The sequence below is a fragment of the Fukomys damarensis genome, unplaced genomic scaffold (assembly GCF_012274545.1).
Source record: "Fukomys damarensis isolate Sample0158 unplaced genomic scaffold, DMR_v1.0_HiC HiC_scaffold_26, whole genome shotgun sequence".
Taxonomy (NCBI): domain Eukaryota; kingdom Metazoa; phylum Chordata; class Mammalia; order Rodentia; family Bathyergidae; genus Fukomys; species Fukomys damarensis.
In genome coordinates, this window is record NW_022900938.1 from 30421426 (window position 1) to 30443147 (window position 21722).

The 21722-nt window shown below is 35.8% G+C and overlaps 1 long non-coding RNA gene across 1 annotated transcript in view; it reads right to left on the reverse strand.

The window, feature by feature from the left end:
- Positions 1-16814, reverse strand: part of LOC104850095 — a 19957-nt gene extending 3143 nt beyond the window's left edge. The window contains exons 1-3 of the long non-coding RNA XR_776884.2: positions 16679-16814; positions 7618-7748; positions 6761-6842 (exon numbers count right to left, since the gene is read on the reverse strand). This is a non-coding gene — a long non-coding RNA (uncharacterized LOC104850095). The remainder of the gene's footprint in view (positions 1-6760; positions 6843-7617; positions 7749-16678) is intronic.
- Positions 16815-21722: the final 4908 nt, after the last annotated feature.

Genomic DNA, 21722 nt, shown 5'->3' on the forward strand with positions numbered 1-21722 from the left:
ATGAGCAATCCGGTAATAACTGTAGAGGTCATAAAAATTAAACAAACAGTAGCAGCTAGGGAAATAGTATCTGCAAACCTTCAGCTATTTTCGATTTTTGTAGTTTTTGTTAAATGATATCCTTGGGCATTCGTTTCTCATAATTAAACAGCAGATGCTATATTTTACATGGAGAAACACTGGTATCTCACGAAGAGAACAGATTAATGTAATGTTTTGCTACCTTTGACCTTGTATCCTTGAGTCTCTTGATTCTATGTCACCAAACATAGCAGTGTAATAGAGTTGAGGTCTAGCTAATAGTGTGCGCTATTCTGACTGTCATGCTCCATCATTGTAACTTACTGCACGAGGTCCCCAAAGCAGCCTTGTGTGCACATGAACACATGCACTCACATGAGCACGCGCACGCACACACACATGCACACACACATTCCCACTGAGAGAAAAAAACAGTCATCATAGAATGCTTTTCAATAAAAATTCTTCATTTGACTCATAAAGCATAAATCGATTTGTTCAAGGGTTGAGTTCTAAAATGTTAAGATTCAAAGCACATTTATTTACATCTGCCTCCTTTATGAAGTTTATCAGAAGGTGATAGTCAAAAACCATCTGAGTCCTTTCGTTTTCATGGATTGTGACATTACAATGATGTGTTATCAAGTTATATTTCAACGTTTTTTTTCAGCCTGCAAATATTAAGATTTGTAAAGTGGGGAAGAACTACCATGATGTTTTACTTTTTTATTTCCCCTTAGATGATTGGTTATTGGTTATTTAAAAAAGAATTTATATATATAACAGCCCACATATATTATTTACAACCTAAGTATATTAGATACATTATTCCCCTACTACCCACTTCCAACTAACAGGAAAATTCTATGAATTTCAAGCAGCTGAGCATTGCCCCATAGCTATTACACAACTCTGCAACTTAAAAAGGGATTAAGATTCCTTAGGACTCCCACAATTTTCTGGTGTGTTTTAACATAAATGAAGAAATAGCTGTAACTGCCTATAAATGAAAGGAATACCCAGGAATGTTTGCTGTTAAGGTCCGGATCCCAGATGCATCCTAGGATTTTACATTCTTATCATCACCCATCCCTGTTCTCCCCTCTCCACCCTTGATCCTTCCCTTCTTCCACTTTTATTTTCTAGCTTCATTTCAGGCGGCAAGGCCAGTAGAATTCAGTAGGCAGTTCTCACTGTCGGGTAGCAGCGCTGTCTTGTCCTAAATTCACCTGAAGATAATTTTTGAACCAAGTCATTCTGTATCCAAATCTTACACCCCAGATGATCAGGTCTAATTGCATGTACTGAAAAACACAGTGTTTTTCTAATGAGAAATAAAAATTGTAACAATAGAGATATGGTTATAATTGCAACTGTTTTAAAAACGTCACAAATGTTTCACTTTTGTAAAGGAAAACAAGAACAGCTGCAATCTTTGTTATTTCGTATACATAATTAGGTACACAAGCAAATTTGAAAGAAAAGTCTTATTTTCATAACAGCAGTTTAATAAGCCAAACATTAACAAGAAAAAAACAGCCATGTAGACAAATCCTTCTATGTAGGTATCAGAGATAAAAACATTTTCAGCAAATAGATTTTTCTGTATGTGAACTTACAGATTACATTTGTGAACTTTCAAAAATGGATTCTTATTTTTAAATTTTTGCACTCAAAAAAATTTTTGCCGACTGAAGTTTCAAGTCAGAGGCTTATGCTTATCTGTATAAAACGAACATTTAAGTATAAAAATTACTTTAAAATATAGAAGTAAACATATCTTATTAGTGTATGCTGCAGAAAAAAACAGGCTAGATGTTCTTCCTAATATGGCCTACACTAATACATATGAGGCCATCTCACAGATCAATATATATGTAAACAGGATACCAGATCCCAAGTGCAATTAGGGAATCAGATTGAAATTTCTTATTCTACAATTCAATCACAGCTTAAAAGGAAAAACAGCACATTTCCAATTAAATCAACTAAGTACAAGTTAGTTACTACCATGTCTCATTTCTAAAATAGTAGCTTTTGTTGGCACGCTTTAGGAAGTAAATATTTACCCAGAGAAATGTAATTTCCTTTTCATTTATTTAGAAACTGCATGAGTTGGTTTCTGCTTTCTAATTTTCTTTTTACTATTTAAGGTGGTAGAGAGATTTCTCACTCCCTTCATTTTGGTATTAGAATTGCACAGTTGAACTTGTGTATATTTGAAGGGGGAGGACATTTTCTGTAATTTTTTTAATTAGCAACGTTCTTTCCTGTTTCCACCATGCTTTTTTTAATTAAAGAAATAAACCTTGATGCAGCATTGATGCTTAATTCCAAAGTTATTTTGAACATCTGCTGATAAGCATGCAGAAAACTTTTATGCTAGTAAATGTGATTACTAATAATTTCATCATGATTGCTATGACTACAATTTACTTATTCTTAATTTATTTTTATAATGAACTGCTTCAGTAAAATGACAAATGATTCCATTAGTTAAGAAACTAAAATGTCAATTTACATGTGGTCTTTGGTGACTAATTTGCTGAGTTGAGGTTTTTGTTTTCGTTATGATAATAATATTTGGCTATGCTCTGTGAGCAAAATTTATGAGGTCTTAAATATTAATCTTTCGATTTACTGAAACAAGGTAATTTTCAGCTTTAAAAAATGTTAGCAGTTTCTCTTTTAGAGGCTTGAATATGCAAGTTTTCGGCACAAACTTCAGAAACACTGTCATCCAAAAAATAGTGCTTACTTTGTTCCCTGTGATTAAAACAATGCTTTTTTACTAATGACTGCAAATATCAGCTAATTTATAATAGTTTGCAATGGCAAACATTACTCAGTTGTCAGTAAAAGAAAGGGGAGTACATCAGCAGTCAGGGGGGAAAATGTTCTATTTCTTCTTACTCTGTAGTCCATGTTCAATCAGCCTGGAGCTAATGGAAGCCCTCCAGTGCTGAGAAATAAACACACATAGTTGGGCAAATAGTCCAAAATCAAATCTAGTGTATAAGGTGGACAATACATAGTTAGTTCCATTACTGAAACCTCCCTTGGGAGCTGGAGCAGCTTCTGAGCCCTTCTCATTACACACCAACACCATCTGTAGCCGGTCTGAACCTGATTTGGGAATGTATAAAGTACATGAAAAAAATAGACTCAGAATTGGGACTCGGAGAATCCTATTTCAAGTTTAAATTTTGCTTGTGAAAGATCATTTGGTTTTAGACTCAGCAAACAGTGAGCCTCATCGCTCACAAGGAGGAACGCATGTAGCAAGGATTACTTCAGATCAAAGAGACTGAAGGTAATTGCTACTTTCCACAGGGATATATGTAGCTGGAGGAGTGCTCAAGAGAGTTACAGCACGGTCCCATTAGCCACAGAGTTTCTATTCCCCGTCAAATGGCAAAGCACCCTTTGTGGCATGAGTTTCAGTGTTGTTGCTGTCATTTTTGTGTATTATTTAACTCTACGTTTTAAATGAACGAGAAGCCAATGTCATTGACATCTCTGAAATACATAGATATTGTGTGTGTGCTCTGTGAGTGTGCGTGAATTTTAAGAAAGGCTCTGTCTTGAAAATGAAGCAAAATAAGGCATGAATTATTATCAGGAATTTATGATGTTGGATACATCTACCTGGGGCTAAACATTGGGACATAATTAGCAATCTTGAAATGCGCTGCAATATTATGGGTACTATGGAGACATTTTCCTCCAACATATTGCATCTTCCTGCAATCAGAAGTTGCATTATCAGTTGTTTTTCTTATTCTCCTTCTACTTTCATACCCCAAACAACCCTCACCTTTGCACAGTATCAAACTGTCTTTGGAAAATTGATTCCCTTCCTCTGTTTGAATCACTTTCATACAGAACTACAAATGGTTGTACCTATCTTCTGAATGTCATGAAATGTCCAAATATGAGTGAGTACATGCATGTGTGCATATATGTAACTGAGGTAGGCATCACTACATAGAAAGTACCTAGGGATTCATAGACAAAGTAGACGATATTTGTTTAAGGAAATCAAAGAAGACTAAGAATAGTGTCTGCTTCTTTCCCAAGCAAACTTTACTTCTTGTAATCTAAGCTCCCAAAGCAGTAACCAGATCTCAACCTAGGTAAACCAGCAGTTCTTAAACTGTAGGCCTCCCTTTCCCACAACACAAGTGGGAGCCACTCATTATCAGTAAAGCCTCCCGGCATTCATTTGCCCTGGAGATGTTTCCATTCTTGCTAAACTACATAGTGCCTTGACAAGCACAAGTGGCTGAAAGCACATTGATTATGTTGGATTAAAATTTAACCAGTGCTTAAGATTTTATACAATAATTTCTGATCGTGGATCATAACCACCTAGTTCTGATATGTCATCATAATTCTCAAAGCAAAATACCTGACAGTCTTCTAACAAATAGAAAGATAGTTACCATTTTCTGAATGGTTCTATTGCCAAAAAACTAGCTAAGTGTGTGATAGATAAATCACATTTCATTCTTTCAAAAAACACACAACATAACATAAAAACACAAAATATGAACACAAAACACATAAAAACACAAAATATGAAGAAACTGAGACTCAGTTTAAACAAGGTGACAGGATATAGGCTGGTGTGGTATCAATTTTAGCACTCTCGGAGGCTAAGGTAGGAGATTTGAAAATCTGAGTCCAGCATGTGCAACTATGTGACTTAGTGAGTCCCTGTCTAAAAATTTTAAAATAAATAAAAATTAAAAGGTAGAGATGCAATTCTGTGCAAAGGTCCCAAATTCAATCCCCAAAACCATACACATGTGCACACACACTACCAGGAAGTAAAAATGAAAATGTTGGGACTTAGTCCCTCTGTATGTGTCATGAATCAGTATAAATATGCTTATACCAATTTTCTCTTTCTTTGCAGTAAGAAGTCTTATAGCTGCATTGTAGCTAATGGAAAGTGAATGAAAATGATTTGCAGATTTTATTTGCCCAGTTCATTAAAATATCTCATTCAAAATCCTTGTGGCTTTCTCTTTTCCATTCGCCAGGTGGATGGATATCAGTGCGACATTGTGAAAATGATAGTCTTCACTAACCAGAATTTCAGAATACCTCTGTGGAATGGAGCACATAACCAGCCACTCAAGAACTAACTCGAGCAGGGCGTGGTGGAGCAAGCCTTTAATCCCAGCACTCAGAAGGCTGAGGCAGGAGGATCGCTGTGAGTTCAAGACCAACCTGGGCTACATAGTGAGTTCCAGGTCAATGTCAACTACATAGTGAGACCCTGTCTCAAAACATTAAAAAAAAAAAAAAAGAAAGAAAGAAAGAAAGAAAGAAAGAAAGAAAGAAACAAAACTATCTTGGTCTGTTTTTGAAATATACACAGTGTTGTCTTTTTCTTTCCATATTAAATCACAGTCTGATATTACAATAACTAATAGAGTTTCCAAGTGCAAAGTATGTTTTCCAATGTATTTCCAGGGTCATAAAGGACCTTTATCACAAATATGGTCCACAGTTTTAGATTAAAGGTACTAAAACATTTAATTTATTATTTCAGAGCATTACAAATTGAAATTAGTTAATTGGGAAATGGTAAATTTTAAAAATCTGTTATTTTTAATAATTTCCTATTATCCAAAATTACCAAATGAAACAGGAAGAATTGCTTAAACCTGGGGTTCAATCTTTTCAGAAGTGCCTTTTATGAAATAAATATGTAAGGAAATGGAAATGGTAATTCTTTTTTTTTAATTCACTTTTTTCCTCATTGAGTTTATTGGTACATTTTAGGTAGACAGTACAGTTACATTCATTATTGGGATCTTGCACCTTTATGTGACAGGTCTTGGTTCTCATTTTTTCCCCATACCTCTGCCTTTCCTTCACCACCACCTCCCTTCCCTATTTACAAAATTTTATTTCCATTTTCTCATTTTCTCATATTTTTTATTTTCCCTTAATTCTTCTTTGATACATTGCATAAATGGATTGAATCATCACAATGTATCCCGTAAATTTGTACAAGTATGTATTAATAACCTTTTAAAAATATCAAGCAGTAATTTATATTTTAAAAGTAATTTTTAAATAACACAATAACACTGAAATTAAAATTTCCTTATAAATGGTGAGTATTATTATTTTAGCTATAATTTTATCCTATTCCAACAAGTATCCTGGCCAAACTGTATTCCTATGGAAAAATTAAGATTCAAATAAACTACAGACAACAGTAATATGTCAAATAACTTCAGGTTAAATTTAACTAGGATAAGGATGAAATAGCATACAAAATTATTTTTAAATTATAAAACGATTGCTTCTTTAAAGCATCCTAAAAATTATCTACCATATTTGTGACTCTGTATTTATCTTTGTAATGGAAACATTTTTGATCTGAGCTAATTCTTGATATATCACAAAATCAACTACATTTTTTAAAAGTATTTTTACTAAAACCCTTTGCATCATGGGAACCATAAAGTACAAAAACCTCTTAAATTATTCCTTTATTTTGCACTGATTTTTAACAATCATGACAAACAACTGATGCCTTTATTTCATAATTTAACCCAACATGTAGAAAATAGCATAATGTGTAGTCATTTCAAAAGTTAGGAGCAGGGATTAGCCCTCAATGGTAGAGCACTTCTCTAGTATGCATGAGGCCCTGGGTCCAATCCCCAGCACCAGCAGATAAAAACAAAAATGTTTAGAAATCAGACAGTTTTACCTTTAATCCTATCTTGCACATTTTCCAGACATGTGACTTTGAAAGAAGTAGTTAAAATGTATATGGGCTTTACTTTTCTCATCTGTAAAATAGGCACAATAATTTGTCACCCTCAAATATTAGATAAGAGAAATACAAGGTCATGCAGGAAAAGACAATAGAGTGACACAATATTATTTAATTAATATTAGCTTTTAAAAACTATGACAGGTCTAGGACTGTAGCTCAGTGTTTTCGCTGCCTGCCTCACAAGTGCAAGGACCCAAGTTTGATCCCCTGTACCAAATAAATAAATAAAAAGAAACTGTGACAATTAGTCCAAAACTTTTTCAAATATAGTATTTAAAATAACCCTTATATTATAAATATTGTATGATATTAAGTAGTTTAGGTGGAAAAATATGAATTATCCTCTGCTATTTCTAAGTAAGAAGACTTATTGGGCATAAAAAGTGTGCTTTACAGATATTTCCAAAAGATTTGGAGTTTTTACTTCAGATTCCTGGAAGCAGAGACTTAATGGCTAATATTTAAATGACAGGAAAGAAATTTTTCATTTGGGGTCAAAAGCTTTCTTCTTTTGTTAATGTAATGAAGTTAAAGGATTGCAGAATCCCATTCTTCTAGCTTAATCTGATCCCAAATCATGATGAAATAGAATATTTATCAGTTTGCTCTTCTTCTGAGAGAAGAAGTTGAGTTAGGAAATAATGAGTCTCTTTTCTTTATTTGGAGTGCTTTCTTTCTTTTTCTTTAAAGAGCAAAAAAAAAAAAAACAAACCAAAAAATCCACAAATTAGTTTTCAGTCTTCTACCTATATCTGTTAGTCATCATTATAACAAAGTAATTGACTTACAAAGAGAACAGGCTCATTTTAGCTCACAGTTGGTAGATTCTAGTGCATGACTGAGTGGCCCCTGTAGCTTTTCTGCCTGAGAAAAGTAAGATTTCATCACAGGATGGTGCAGCAGAGCAAAACGACTCACCCTATGAACAGGAAGCAAAAGAAAGTGAAGAGAGAGACAGGGCCCACAGTCTCCATCAAAGGCGTCTACTGTGGCTTAAAGACTTTTATGAGGCTGCACCCACTTCCTGTAGCAATACCTGAGGCTGACGCCTTTCACACATGGTCCTGGGGGAACATTCAAACTCTAAACTACAGCAATATCTCATTGTCTGCTTGTTCTGTTTTCAGATGTACTGTCTGCTTAATTTGTTCCTCTTTCAGCACCAGTACAAGACACCTCTTGTATCCTGCCTATGTACAAGCTAAAGCTCCAGAGAAAGTAGAATCAGCTGGATATCAACAGATTCTATCCAGCAACTGTAAAACTTTCTGATCACAAAGACATCCCTCTCCACATCATTGACTGTAAAGAAGCAAATCTGGGACTGGGATACTGCTCAGTGGTAGAACACTTACCTAGCATGTGGTTTATAGGTTTATCTTCAGTAATATAAACATCAGAGAGAGAGGGGGAGAAAGAGAGAGAGAGAGAGAGAGAGAGAGAGAGAGAGAGAGAGAGAGAGAGAGAGAACAAATGCACCGGTATGATTCAGCAGCACTTCTCTCTTTGGCTAATTCTGACACTCACTTTAGCTTCTATCCATCCGTTTCCCCGCTGCCAACTCTCATTTTGCCTTTCTCACAACGTGGCAGCTAGGACGGAGTTTCAACTTGATTGGCTCTGGTATCTGCCCCCATCATTCGTGCAGCACAGTTTTAGGTGTGAACAGGTGGGTCCTGGAGGAATAGCCTGGCTGTATATGCACTGGCTCCCTGCCCCTTCCTCACTAGCATTGTTGGATGCTCTGCTTCCCAGTTGCCATGAACTAAGCAACTTCATACTCACTTTCTTCAGCCATGAAGACTCTGCCTTAGAGCCGTCAGATCATGGACTGAAACCTCTCTGCTTTTAAGTTGAGAGTGTTGGATATTGTGTCTCAGCAACCAGAAAGGTGAGGAATACACTACCAAACTCATTGTCTTCCCTCTCAAAATTGCTCTATTTTCTATGCCTCTGCTTCTGTTCATCGTCTTTCCTTTAGCTCAGAATAGGCGTTTTAGTCATCTTTGAGTTCTTCCTCCTTTTCAAGTTCTAAAACCCGTCTCTCTAACTCAGAATGATCACTCATGTTCAGTCTCCAAGTCTGAATGTCCATTACTCCTGTGGTCGAGGCTGAACTCAGCTCTCTGCTAGGCTTCTGTGGGGCTCCATAGCTGACTTTGTCTCCACCCACTTTCAACCCACTCAACCCACAATCCATTCTGTAGCCATTATTCTTTTTTATAAAGCACAGAAATGAAGCCGATGTCCTCCTACTTCAGACCTTAGAATAATTTATTAAGACATCAATGTATCTTTTACTCTCATTATAGTTTCCTTTCTTCCAGGCTAAATCTTCCAAGCTATTACAGACTGGGGCTTTCTCGAATAGGGGAAGTTTCAAGCAAGGTAGGAAGCAAGAACTGCCTATAAAAAACTGCTTTTGCCAGTTTGTGTTGTCCACAGCCAGAGCACACTGAAAGGATTATTCTCCGGGGCATGTGGGACGAGAGTTTCTTTGAGAAACCAAGGTGTTAAGCTAAATACTGAACACTTGAGTATTTTTCTCTTGTAAAAAATCTTCATTTCTTATGGGAATAGGAAGAGATCCATGACTATGTGATGCTGTCACTGGAAACTGGTGGACTTAGCTTTAGAAGAATCAGGTAGCAGGTGCTTTAGGGAAGACTGTATTTCAGGTGAGGTTCTTCAGAAACAAAGATAAAATAGATGCTGGATATTGGTATACAAAACATTCATAGGGCAGCAACACCCAGGAGGATGGATGAAGCAGGAATAATCAGAGAAACTTAAGTGTAGGACAGACTAGACAAAGCTTTGGTCAACCAAATGTGAAGCTCTGGGATGAAATCTTCCCATCAGAGAGGTCTTGTATCACAGGCTGCTGTGGGAAAGGTGCACCCCTTACAGCAGAGCACTAAGTCCTTCTGTGAAGAGGGAGAGTGGAATCCATATCAGTGTTCCACCATATCAATAGGAAAGCAACAGGCAGACTCAAAAGAAAGCCATATCACCGGAACCTATGCAGGGGAGAGAAACCTTGGCCAGACTCTTTCTCTCTAAATTAAGTGTCAAGCATAATCAAGTGTAAAGATTTGTTCCTAGTACGAGTAATTTCTCTTCTGCCTCACTGCATTTGAGTATCCCAGGTAGAAGCAAGACAAAGCAAAAAGCAAACACAAAACAATGCAAAACAAAACAAAAACAAGAACCTCAGAAACTAAAGTGCAGCCTCAGAATAGCTGGTTATTGGGCAAGGGAGGTAGGGGCACAGTATGTGCGTGCAGAAAGTGTGTGTGAAAAAGAAAATTATAGTTTAGACAGTTACATAAATGTGAAGTCTATCCCAGAAACCCATGCTTGAAAAAAATGCTTTGAATACACTGATCAGATTTCATGAGATAGAGATTAAAATGTTGGAAGTCCATAAACTAATTGTTAGTGTATGTCAGTCATCTATCATACAATATAATTAATTCAGAGGAGAATGAAATAAACTCCTACTCATATATAACTGACATTTGTATGGAGCTTTCACTTATATCTTCCTGTTTGAACAGCTAGGGCAGAGTTCGTAATATTCTCACTATAAATGAGGCAACTGATATTAGATTCCTAGTTAAAGACAAAAATAACTGATGCAACATTCTCCCTTCTGTGTCATACTAACTATGTACTAATGCCAAGCTGAAAATGTTTAAGTAGGTATATGTGAAATAGCATTACTTCATCTTTCTTTCAGTCCACAAGAATTCTGTAAGACCAAAGTTCAAGGGCACTGTGTAATGGGGATGAAGATGAAAGAGAACAAATTCTGCTCTGAGAATGATTACAATCTGAGTATATGATCCTTTGCAGAAGCAGAAGATGGGACCTTCTAGGATTTGCTCCTAAGATAAATTTAGTTATATGAATGAATAAGAAAGCATCACAGAGATGATTTAAGAATGTGGGCTCCTAGATGAATTGAGTTATGCGTTGTTCCTCATGAAATATGTGATAGCTCACCATTTTGTGGACAAAAGTTTGAATTAAAGGGAAGGGAAGTCTTTCCCTGGAGAAAACTTTCTGCACTATAGGTTTATTCTTTACACAGTAAGGGCTATTAAATGATTTCCAGCTGAAGAATCAGTATTTTTGAACTGGCATTCTTACAGTACAACAATGTGAAAACTGGTTTCATCACTTAACCCTGGTGATACCAAGGAAAACTGAATCACAGTGAAGAATTAAGATGAGAAATGTCATCTGCACTAACAATATGTTAGCAGGGAGGGTGGCTGGGCGGACAGTTTAAGAGTTATTTAAGAGGTAGACAACTAGATTTCATGATAAATAAGAAAGGTTAGTGAAGGAGCAGTGAGATATTTTTTTTCTCAAGGGTAGGAGAAAAACAAAAAACAACGGATTTATTGGTGGAAGAGTGGGAGGTTAAGCAAGCTCACGTTGGATTTATCTGCCAACAAGGATGCTAGATCACCTGCTATAAGGGAGAAGGCTGGCTTACGAGGATAGAGGTCACACATAGCCAAGGGGTGAGGTGGGGAGGAGCATGTGGAAAGATCTGTGCTTGGTGTCGTGGGTCCATCTGAGGGTCTTCGCCACACCCCTACAGCAGCAGCATTATGCATGTCAACATAACTCTTCTTCAACAGCTGTCAGCATTGTGATAACTGAGCTAAAACCTGTACGGCTGCAAAGATCCACTTCCAAGGTGTTGAAGGGCATTTTGGCAACACAGGATGAAATGATTTTCCAAGAGTTCTGAGCCATACGGAACAAACGCACAGAGAATTAGAGCTGAGATGGGAGGTCTGGATGAGCTAGAAGATGGGATGCAGTGGGAATACAGAAGAGCCAACATGAGAGGAGTTTACATGGAACAGCACATTTGTGCTGTCTGAATTTGTGCAGTATTTTTGGGCAAAGTGCAATAGTCTTGCATAGCATTTGATTATGCAGAAAATGATTCTAGAAGTAAAGGAATTTAGAAGCTATTTATTCTCTTTTTAAATTTTACAAATGTTCGACGTGCACACTAGAAATCAGGTTCCTAGTTGAGAATGAAATGCTGACTGCCCAGTAGCCTGCTACTGCAAATATAACCAGAATTTTAACACATGCTTGTCTGTGGAAAACACAATGATGAGGTCTGGCTGATATATGATACTGTTTCTCAAAGAAATGACAATCTAATATCCTATTCAGAATTTACATTATACAGTAATTATGCAATTATTAAAGTGACATTTTGAAAAACCAGGAATTCAAATTATCTCTAAAGTAAGCAGTGGCTGAATAGTTGCCTTTATTTCTTATGGAATCAAAATTTTCATTATTAAATATATAGAGAAAGGATGTCGTAATTTTTATGTTCAAGATCCTTTAATTGCAGTCTCTAAAAATAATATTCCCTGAAAACAAAATAAATAAAGAATTACTTCACAGTTTTACTTTCTGGTCTCCAGAATTACACAGCATTCATTGTTTGCTTAGCTCTTTCTGCTAACCAATTTCTAGTCGAACAGAAATTGAAATTGTGAACAAAATCCTTCATTTTACTTTCAACAATTTTTTTATGCTCTTCACCACCAATGAAATGACCTCTACCCGCTGCATCATTTTATAAGAGGTAATCAGGAGTTTTAAGGGGGGGGGCAAACAAATATTTTATTAAATTAATTTAAAAAGAAATATTTGAACATGAAAATCTGCTTAGCATAAATATTTTATATTGGAAATAGCAATAAAAATTAATATTTAGTTGTATTATTTATATGTAAGGGGGAAAACCTGATAACTAATTTAGAAATTCTTTTTTACTCTTGGAATGTCTCAAACAGCTTATACAAAATGATTTTGTTGTACTATATCTCACAACTTGCTTATATTAACTGTTTTAAAGCTATGCTAGTGATTATATCTCTCACATATTTTTGTGTACTCACTGCAGAGATATAATATACAAATAATGAAAAATTTATACTACTCTTTCAACCAATATAATACATATTAAAACTTCCTGACAAAATGTGAATGAGATACTTACCAACATTCATTTAATGAGCATAGTATAGTGTTTTAAATTGGCCAGGGAAGCTCCCCTACATGGACTACTGCATGGGAATGAATTCAGTCTTCGGATCAGTAGTATCCTTTGGCTTTACTCTCAAGGCATTGTTTAGAACAGTCATGATGTCATGGTAACTTGTGCAATTTAGTTCAGATTCTCAGGATTCTTGACTCTTACAAAATCAATTCTCTTCTTCAAGGATTATCAGACTGAAATTACGGTTACTTTTTAATTTTTTTTGTTACAAACTTCTTTGCCTGGGACATAGAATTGCTACAAATAAGATTCTACAAATTTCAAAGATCTCACCATCTTTGTTAAGGTCGTTTCATTGTATGGTCAGTCAGCACTGAGAAATCCTTGAATAATATTTGACCTCAGAAATGACTTTTTTGGGTCAGTTTGAAAATTTCTATATTGGATCACATGTGGAATATCCTTAACATTGGTTTTAAAAGTTCTTGCTATCACTTCAAGAATGAACTCATACAACTGATCAAGCAGCATGTGACGTGTTGACACTTATATCTTCTAACTACAACCTATTACCAGTTAGAGGGGTAGTTATTTAAGCTACACGTGGACAGTACCTTAGAATAGGGGATTCAAGGGATACTTGGAAATTACACTGAACATTCTGGATTAAAAGAAAAAAAAGATATTTGGTGTGGGGCCTAGAAATATGTGTTTTAAAAATTCTTCTACATAATTCTAATGAAAACTGAAATTATATAACTAAATTAGAATTCAACTCACCAGCACAGAGACCCGTTCCTTAGTCCAAAGCATTCATTGATGAAAGGAATACATGAAAAATGATACGTGGTCCCTCAGAGACTCTTCCATACATCTTAGACTCCCACCTAACAGTAACCAGAAATACCAAATCTGGCTGGTATTAGATGTTGCTCAGACAAGGTATTATTTTATTTATACTTGACCCCATTTACACTGCATATACTCTTAACCACTGACTGGCATATAAATTTTACACCCGGATTTCAGAATGAGCGTATGCAGGAGTGGGTCTCAGCTCTTTGTTGCAGATAGGGCTATGGTGCTGGTAAGAGGACATAATAGAACAGTGCAATGTCAGCCTTGCCCACAAAAGGAGGCCACAAAAGGCCAGTATCTGACACTGAGCATCCAGTTTGTGGACATAAAAATAGACATTGAAAATATCATCCCTTCAGATCTTTTAATTGCATCAAAGGTATGAAAGAAATCTTAATGTGACTGTTGAAAACGCTTCACAATGGAAAACTATGATGTAGTTTAAATAAAAGTGAAGGTAGTTTATTTTTAGTTTCTGTGACATTTAAAAGGTGTAAAATTTTTTACATGAGTTTGAATGTGTTTCTGCTTCCTGCTTCATGTGCCATTTCTATTTGGCAGAAAAATCCATGAGTGAGACTTTTAGTGGATTTTTTACTCATTCATATCATTCTAGAGATTTTCCTGCTTTTGTGAACATCTTGCCAAACTGCAGTCATAAAGACAAGTTGAATTTATCAAATCTGCCAGCAATATATCAAGTAATTGTAGCAAACAATAAACTAAAAGGAAGATAGACTTGCTGCTTTTCTAGCTCTCTTAGCTATACTTTCATCATTAAAATAATTCCTTGACCTTTCAAAAGGCCAAGAGGTGGTAAGGACAACCTAATATTTATTTCCATTTGGCTTATTTTTCCTGATATTCATTCAGATATGGCTTCATTTGAAAAAGTTGTAAAGTAAAAATTGAATGTATGTTATGTGCCTGACACATGAGTCACATATATGTATATATATGTATATATATATACATATATATACATATATATACATATATACATGTATATATATATAGCTATGTACAGAAAAAGAATGCGTCTCTAGAAGTGACATGAAAAGATATGAGAAATACCATTGGAATTTTTATTTTGTCAAAACCTTGTTAGTCATGTTTTGCTTTAGGATTTGCAGTCTGTGGAGTATTTTATAGTTCTCAAATTTCTTCTGTTCACTTGTGACTCTCAAATCTAATAGAAATCTCCTTTTCCCCTTCAAGTAATACTTGTCTGCTTCTAGGGCTATCAGGGGAATACTTTTTTAAAAATTGTTCAAACCAGCTAGAGCAGTGCACAAATACATACCGACTAGGAATATACTGAAAAGGAGCATCAAAATAGGCAAAATAATTTTAAAGATCATCGTAAAAAAGACAGAGAACAAAGTAAAAGGAATGGCTTAAGGGCTTCACATCAATTTCTGCAATAATCCACCATTTCAGCTAGAGTTAATTCCCTAGACTGTGTACATATGGATAATTTAATTCTACAGATAATCTCTCATATTTGTTTTAGGATAACATGTCAAACTTTTCCCACTAAACCTTTTCACCTTCCCTTTGGACAAGTGGTCAAATAGGGGATTTGTGGTTGGCGCTCATTTGCCTGACCTTGCATGATGAAGGCAGTAAAAACAAAGTGTGAAATGAACCTCCTCACCTCCTCTCTCTCCTGCCACAGCATCAGCTGCATTTCACCAGGGGAGAACAGTAGTTATGGGAGCAGCAAAATGGAAAAGTCCATTTTAAAAAGATATCTAATTTATTCAAATTAGAGATTAGTATAATAGTTTGATGTGATGCATAATATGAAATCCTCTGGAAAATGGTTACTTAGTTATTCTGTTAGGAAAGGAGAGATTGAAAAGAGCTAACAGTGATGGCGAAACTTTCAGGGAACAAAGGCCCAAACGGCTACGCCAAGCTACTTATCTATGGCCAAGCGCCAACACTGCAGTTACACCCGAATGCTCATGTGCTGGGGCCACGCGGCTCCAGGGCTGACAGAGAGGGCCCGAGGGCTTGCTGCAGCAGGCATGCCGTGGGTTCATCACCAGGGGTTCAGGAGTTTGAGACAAACTCTGCTGTGTCTGTACAAGCTAAGCAAGTGACCCTCATCAAGTTATACAAATCTAAAAATCTTAGTTTTGTCACCTATAAGATGGGAATATTAATAACTTTTTCAAAATAATGTGATAAGGATCAAATAAGGTTATGTAAAACACTTTGAAACCATAACTACAACATAGGGGTCATTTGTAAAGGGATAAATTATAGTAAGTATGGAATTTTAATACCAGTTTTAGGGTTTTAGAAAACCTGAAGTTCAAAACATCATTGTCAGCAGCAGTTGGAGCATTTCTAATTTTTTAATTCCCTGCTATCATTCAATGTATCGCTATACAGCAACTGTCAACTAACAACCCACAAACTTTTTCTGCAACAGATTGAAATTCAGAGCAGTAACCATGAATCTTCAACATCCCGTACTCTGTCTTCTGGCTGACAGTAATTAACTTCTCAATAATCAAGACTGTGATTTAGTAATAAATCATATTTTCTATGAATTATAATCTATAGGTATATATAGAAACTGAAGGCTATGGAGTTCTAGTTTATACTTTTCATCAAAAAATGTTTATTCTCATGAAGTAATCTAGAAGATATATATTTTCTAGGCAATCAATACTGAATTAGTATGAAGAAAAAGTAAATTTTTCTTTATAAGAAATTATGTTTTTTTATATTTTATTATGTATATACAAATAAAGGACTTTTTAAAGCTGCAATGAGCATAACTATAGTGAATTACCTCCCAAGAGTTGCTAGATAAAAATTCCACACCTAGCATAAATATCAAATAATCACATAAATGTTATTGTTTACTGTGAATAGCACATCACTTTAAGTTGCAAGAAAAATTAATTTCAACTGTAACTACTCACGAATCAACATAAAAATACTTTGGATGTCTCTGCTTCTGTTTCTCTTCTGACACATTGTCTCTATTCTCTTGTTGCCATAGTTTTTCTGTTTTGGAGTAGAACCATATCCAGCAGCAGCCCAGGGCCATATACAAGTAGCTGTACAATGAGAGTGTCCTCTGTCTGAGTGCCAGTTACATTTTTCACCCTAGGAAAGGCCTTTGAATGGTTGGACTTAGGGCACTCCTTGGGCCAATCCCAGGTCAAGTGTGTGGGAGGGCAGGAAGATGGAATGGGTCTGAAAACCAGAAAGTGTGTATCACAAGGGAATTCTGGAAAGACAGAATTCATAGCCTTGATATTTACTACAGCGCAAATTATTTTCATTTTTAAAAGTTTTTGAAATTCAATAAACTTTTCTAATAATTCAAGTATTTTTAACTCACTAGTATAGGAGGAAAAATGCTTTGAATTATTATAGAAACACTTATAATGTCCTGACAGGGGATTGAACAACCTTAGATATTACCTTAGATGAAGGAAAAATGTAAAATGTAATTGTTGAGTTTGAGCAAATTCTCAAACTAGCAAATAATGTATGATGCTGAAGGTTTGTGGTGCTTTGACATTATAGAAGATAAAACTTTCCATTCCTCCTTCTGAGAAAATTAACTCTCTAAAGACTTTCAGCGTCATATTCCTCAAACATAACATTTCATATCAGCTGGACTGAGAAGACATTGTGACCTCAAAGAACACTTCAAAGTAAATCACTGTTTCTTCAATTTAAACCATCAAAATACTGAGGCAAAGAGATATATGTCAAATGAGGGCTTAGACAAGAGCTGAGTTCTACCTGCCTTCTCTATTTTGTCAGTGTTCAATTACTGGTCTCTGCTACAGGTTAAACAAACTGAATGTGCCTCAATTCTACAGAACTTTTCAGAGCCTTTGACACACTACCAAGTAACATTTCCAAACCTACTGGATGTATAGAACAATCTTAAAAATTGTCCCTACCCCAATAATTCTTATTATTCTATTCCCTAACAGTGAAACTATTTGGAAAATGCAGTCTATGTTTTTAGTACCTTAGTCTTTTTCTATCAGACAGTATTTTGATTTTTCAATAAGAATAAATTTTCATAAAATATTATCATTTGGAAAATCATCTTGTTAAGTCTTTTAAATAGAAAACCTGTGGGAGTGGAGTTTAACTCAATGGTAGAATGCTTTCTTAGCATGCAGATTTGGTCTGCAACATCACACACACACACACACACACACACACACAGCCACAAATTTTGAAAACTTCTTATATGGCACTTCATTTTTCAAATTTTAATTAGTAACTTTAGAACTGCACAAAAAACATTTTAAAAATTAGGACTTAGATAAATCTATGCAATCTAAGCTCCTGAATAACATTCCTATAATCTTTTTATCATGACATTTCTCTATCAGACATCAAGTCTGCAGAAAATGAAGGAAAGCTAAGAACAACCATATTTTCAAATGTTCCTTTTTAGCCACTCTCCTGTAGATTTTCAAACATTTTCTACAACTTATGCCCAAGATACAGCTGACAATAAGATTGATCAGGGAAATAAGCAGGGAATCAGAAAAACCAGAATTTACAATTTACTTAAATGGTTGATTGTTGCTTTCTTCATTCTAAACTGAATGAAAGGAGGACAAGAGGTAAGTAAAAAAGAAAGGTCATACAATAATTATTTTCTTACATCACAAGGTTATGTTATTGTGATGATAAGGTAACATACAGAATGATTAACTAGTTCAGCAGCATAAATAATATTTTAATTATCTTGGCATAACTTCTAGCCTCTCCAGTCTTCAGTCTTTCTACACACTGGTGAAGAAATTTTGTGTACAATGGATTATTTCCAATTATTGAGAAGGACAATTGGATTTCCTTCTGCTTCTATCCAGATTCGTTGTCTACCTTTTTCTATCTATGCTGCTTTTTATCCTAGAGACTGATCTGTATTGAGCACATCCACTGCCTCCCTTGTCCACTGGCTGCTGTCTTGGTCTCCCCACTGACAGGTAATGTAGAGAGGGAGAAAAGGCAAGTTCAAGGTATTCATGTCCTACCTACACCTTCCTTCCATAGCCTGGCTGCTTGCTTAGACCTAAAGCACAACCCCATAGGATGTGGCCTTCTCTATCCTTGGTCTCATCATCTGCTTGCTATGCCCTGTCAGCCTTCAGGTCATGACAGTCATTATAAACCCCATCCTCAGATGGAAGCAAGGAGCATCTACCTTGATCCTACTGCTTTCATGGGCCCCACTCCGGTTCTTCTCTGACGAGGTATCTTCCTACTGTGAAGTGGACTTCAGGTCCAAATTGATGTGCTTCCCCATAACTGGATCTATTCACCCATAGCATACTTGGAGTATACAGGAATTCAGAATTCCCTCCCCTTACTGGCCTGCAATGCCTTTCAGGGCTCCTACTGCTCTTTTCTGAGTCTACTCTCCAAGACTTAATCTGTGCTCTGTGTGACTGCACTCTGGGGCTAAAGAAATGATGGTGTGGTTGCTACCTGTGGAGTGTGAATGGAATTTAGACCCGGGAGGTAGAAGTTCATGTGGAAATATGAGCATCTTTGCTTAATTTCTTCAGGTGCTGCTCTCTTGCCAAGTCATGCATCCCTGAGTCACGTGCACTTAACAACATATTCTTCTTCTCGTTTACAGAGATGGGCAGTATAAACTAGTGGTAGCCTGGAACAATTAAAACTGAAAAATTTTCAACCATGCTACCCTAAATCCTAAGGTTTCATCGAAAGCGTTTCATGGGCTCATGCCAAGACCCGAGGAAAGTTGTCACTTGAACAGTTTCCAACTGATACCCAGCAGCTAGTCTCTGTTCTGATACACACACACACACACACACGTACATATATGGGGGGAGTTCATCACAAGGTTTTATTTGAATAGATAACAAGCTAGTTTTAATTTAATTTAATTTTAATTGATCAAAATTCTCCATCAAGGTTGCCCATTCAAAGGCTTTTGATCCTGTGAATTTTATTATATATAACCTTCTAGTCTTTAGGTTTTAGATTCTTTATTTAGTCTATAAAATTTCTCACAGTCCTGCCCATTTCCTTTACTGATCCTTGGTCACACACAGATGCAGTTAATTTTTCTCTATTACATCCTTCAAAGAACTACTCTCAAGCCACCTGCTTCGTGAAACCTTCCTAGTTCATCCGAACACATGAGATGTTCTCAACTCTTCATCAGGTACTCTGAAGCACAAAGAACACAAACTTGTTTCTAGAGTTTTCCTGTGTTTCCTTACTTGAGCTGAGATATTGCCTATCTCTTGAATCTGAGTAATAAAAAGGGTATGGCTCGAACTTGAACAGATATTCTCCAGTCTGTTGAAACTGTGATAGACTTCAGTCTAAAGGGGCAACACAAAATAAGCAGCAGGATTCAAATGAATGTGATTCCATAGAAGGGAGTAGAGAAATATTGGCTAGACACTATGAACCAAGTGTTTTAACAACAGGATTTATAATAATAAAAACAACCAATGTCAATTAAACATTTGTCATAAACAATCTCATTCATGCCCCTCAACCCTGTGAGGTAGAAGCTAGTACTAACCCTAACTTCCAATATCTTAAATCTGCTCTGCTTATAAGAATCCTTTCTTCTAATCAAAATAATTTAATCTGGGGTGAATTCATGTACTGGATGTCGGTTATTTTGCGTGCATTTTTTAATAAATTGATTTTATAATTTGTTGGAATTTTAATGTTTAGACTCATTTTGAGTGGTTTTATTTCTTTATTTAATTTTTCACGTGATTTTCCCCTGACGTATGTTCTCCTCCCCTGCACCTCACTGTATTTGTGTGTTTGAAATTTTGCCTGTGAGTGTAATTTGAGTGTAATTTTACAACAGCAACAGCAACGACAAAACAAATTTATTGGAGCATAATTCACAAATCAGAATTCCCCTATTTTGAATGTACCATGCAACCAAGTGGTTTTTAGGTTGTTCACAGAGTTGTACAACTATCACTGCAATCAAGTTTAGCATATTTTATCACCAGGAAAAGTTCCATGGTGGTCAGTAGTCACCTCTCCAGTTCCCTTCCCCTCTCACCCTTGTCCCTGACCCCACACTATCACTTATCTAGATTCTTTTTCCATGATTTTGCCTATTATGGACAGTTGAGTGTGACTATTCTGTTCTGGCTTCTTTTCTTTATTTTTCTAGGTTTTCCTTCTAAGCACAGTAGATTCATCAACTCTTTACATCTGATTTCATTTGGTTCCCCTACCTGAACCAAGTATTCCTGTTACATGGGGTGCTAGTTTTCTACCGTGCTCTCGAGAATGCTGCAGATCCAATTACAGAACAAAGAAGAAGCTGGCTCCAGTGGTTATTGATCTCCCATATGCCTAAGTCTACAGTTTGCTGAAAGCAGAAACCTAGAACATGTGACTACTGAATGTATATATTCTTATTGCAAACCCCTTTTACAGATGGGAGAACCTGAACTAATCTCTACTTTTAAATACTAAACTTGACTCTACTATTTTCTTTATATTATCCTAGGTTCAAATTCTTTTGCTTATTTCCAAAGTCAGTAGTCAGTTCTGACCAATGCTATCTAAAAACATGGATTTCTGTTGTAGTTTCAAAAATAATAAAAATACTTAAGGTAATTTGGGAATTTAGAAAAATCAAAAATCACTGTGGATTGTGACAGATAATTGCGTTACCCTAAATGAACTCGTTCAGCGTAAGATAAAGTACTAGCCCCAGCACCATAAATTTAAGTAGTGAATCTGAAATCATCACTGTGCTTGTATGCATATCTTAACTGAGTGTTAGTATTGTGAACCTAAATCTCAATGTCTTTTTAAGTTTCACACAAAACCTACAAGCACCATTATATTTAAAGAAACATTTAAAGACCTATTGGCAAAGTTTTACATCAGTCTCGACTAGTAGCTATACAATTACAAACACAGAATCAAACCAATAAAACATATATATAATATATATATAATATA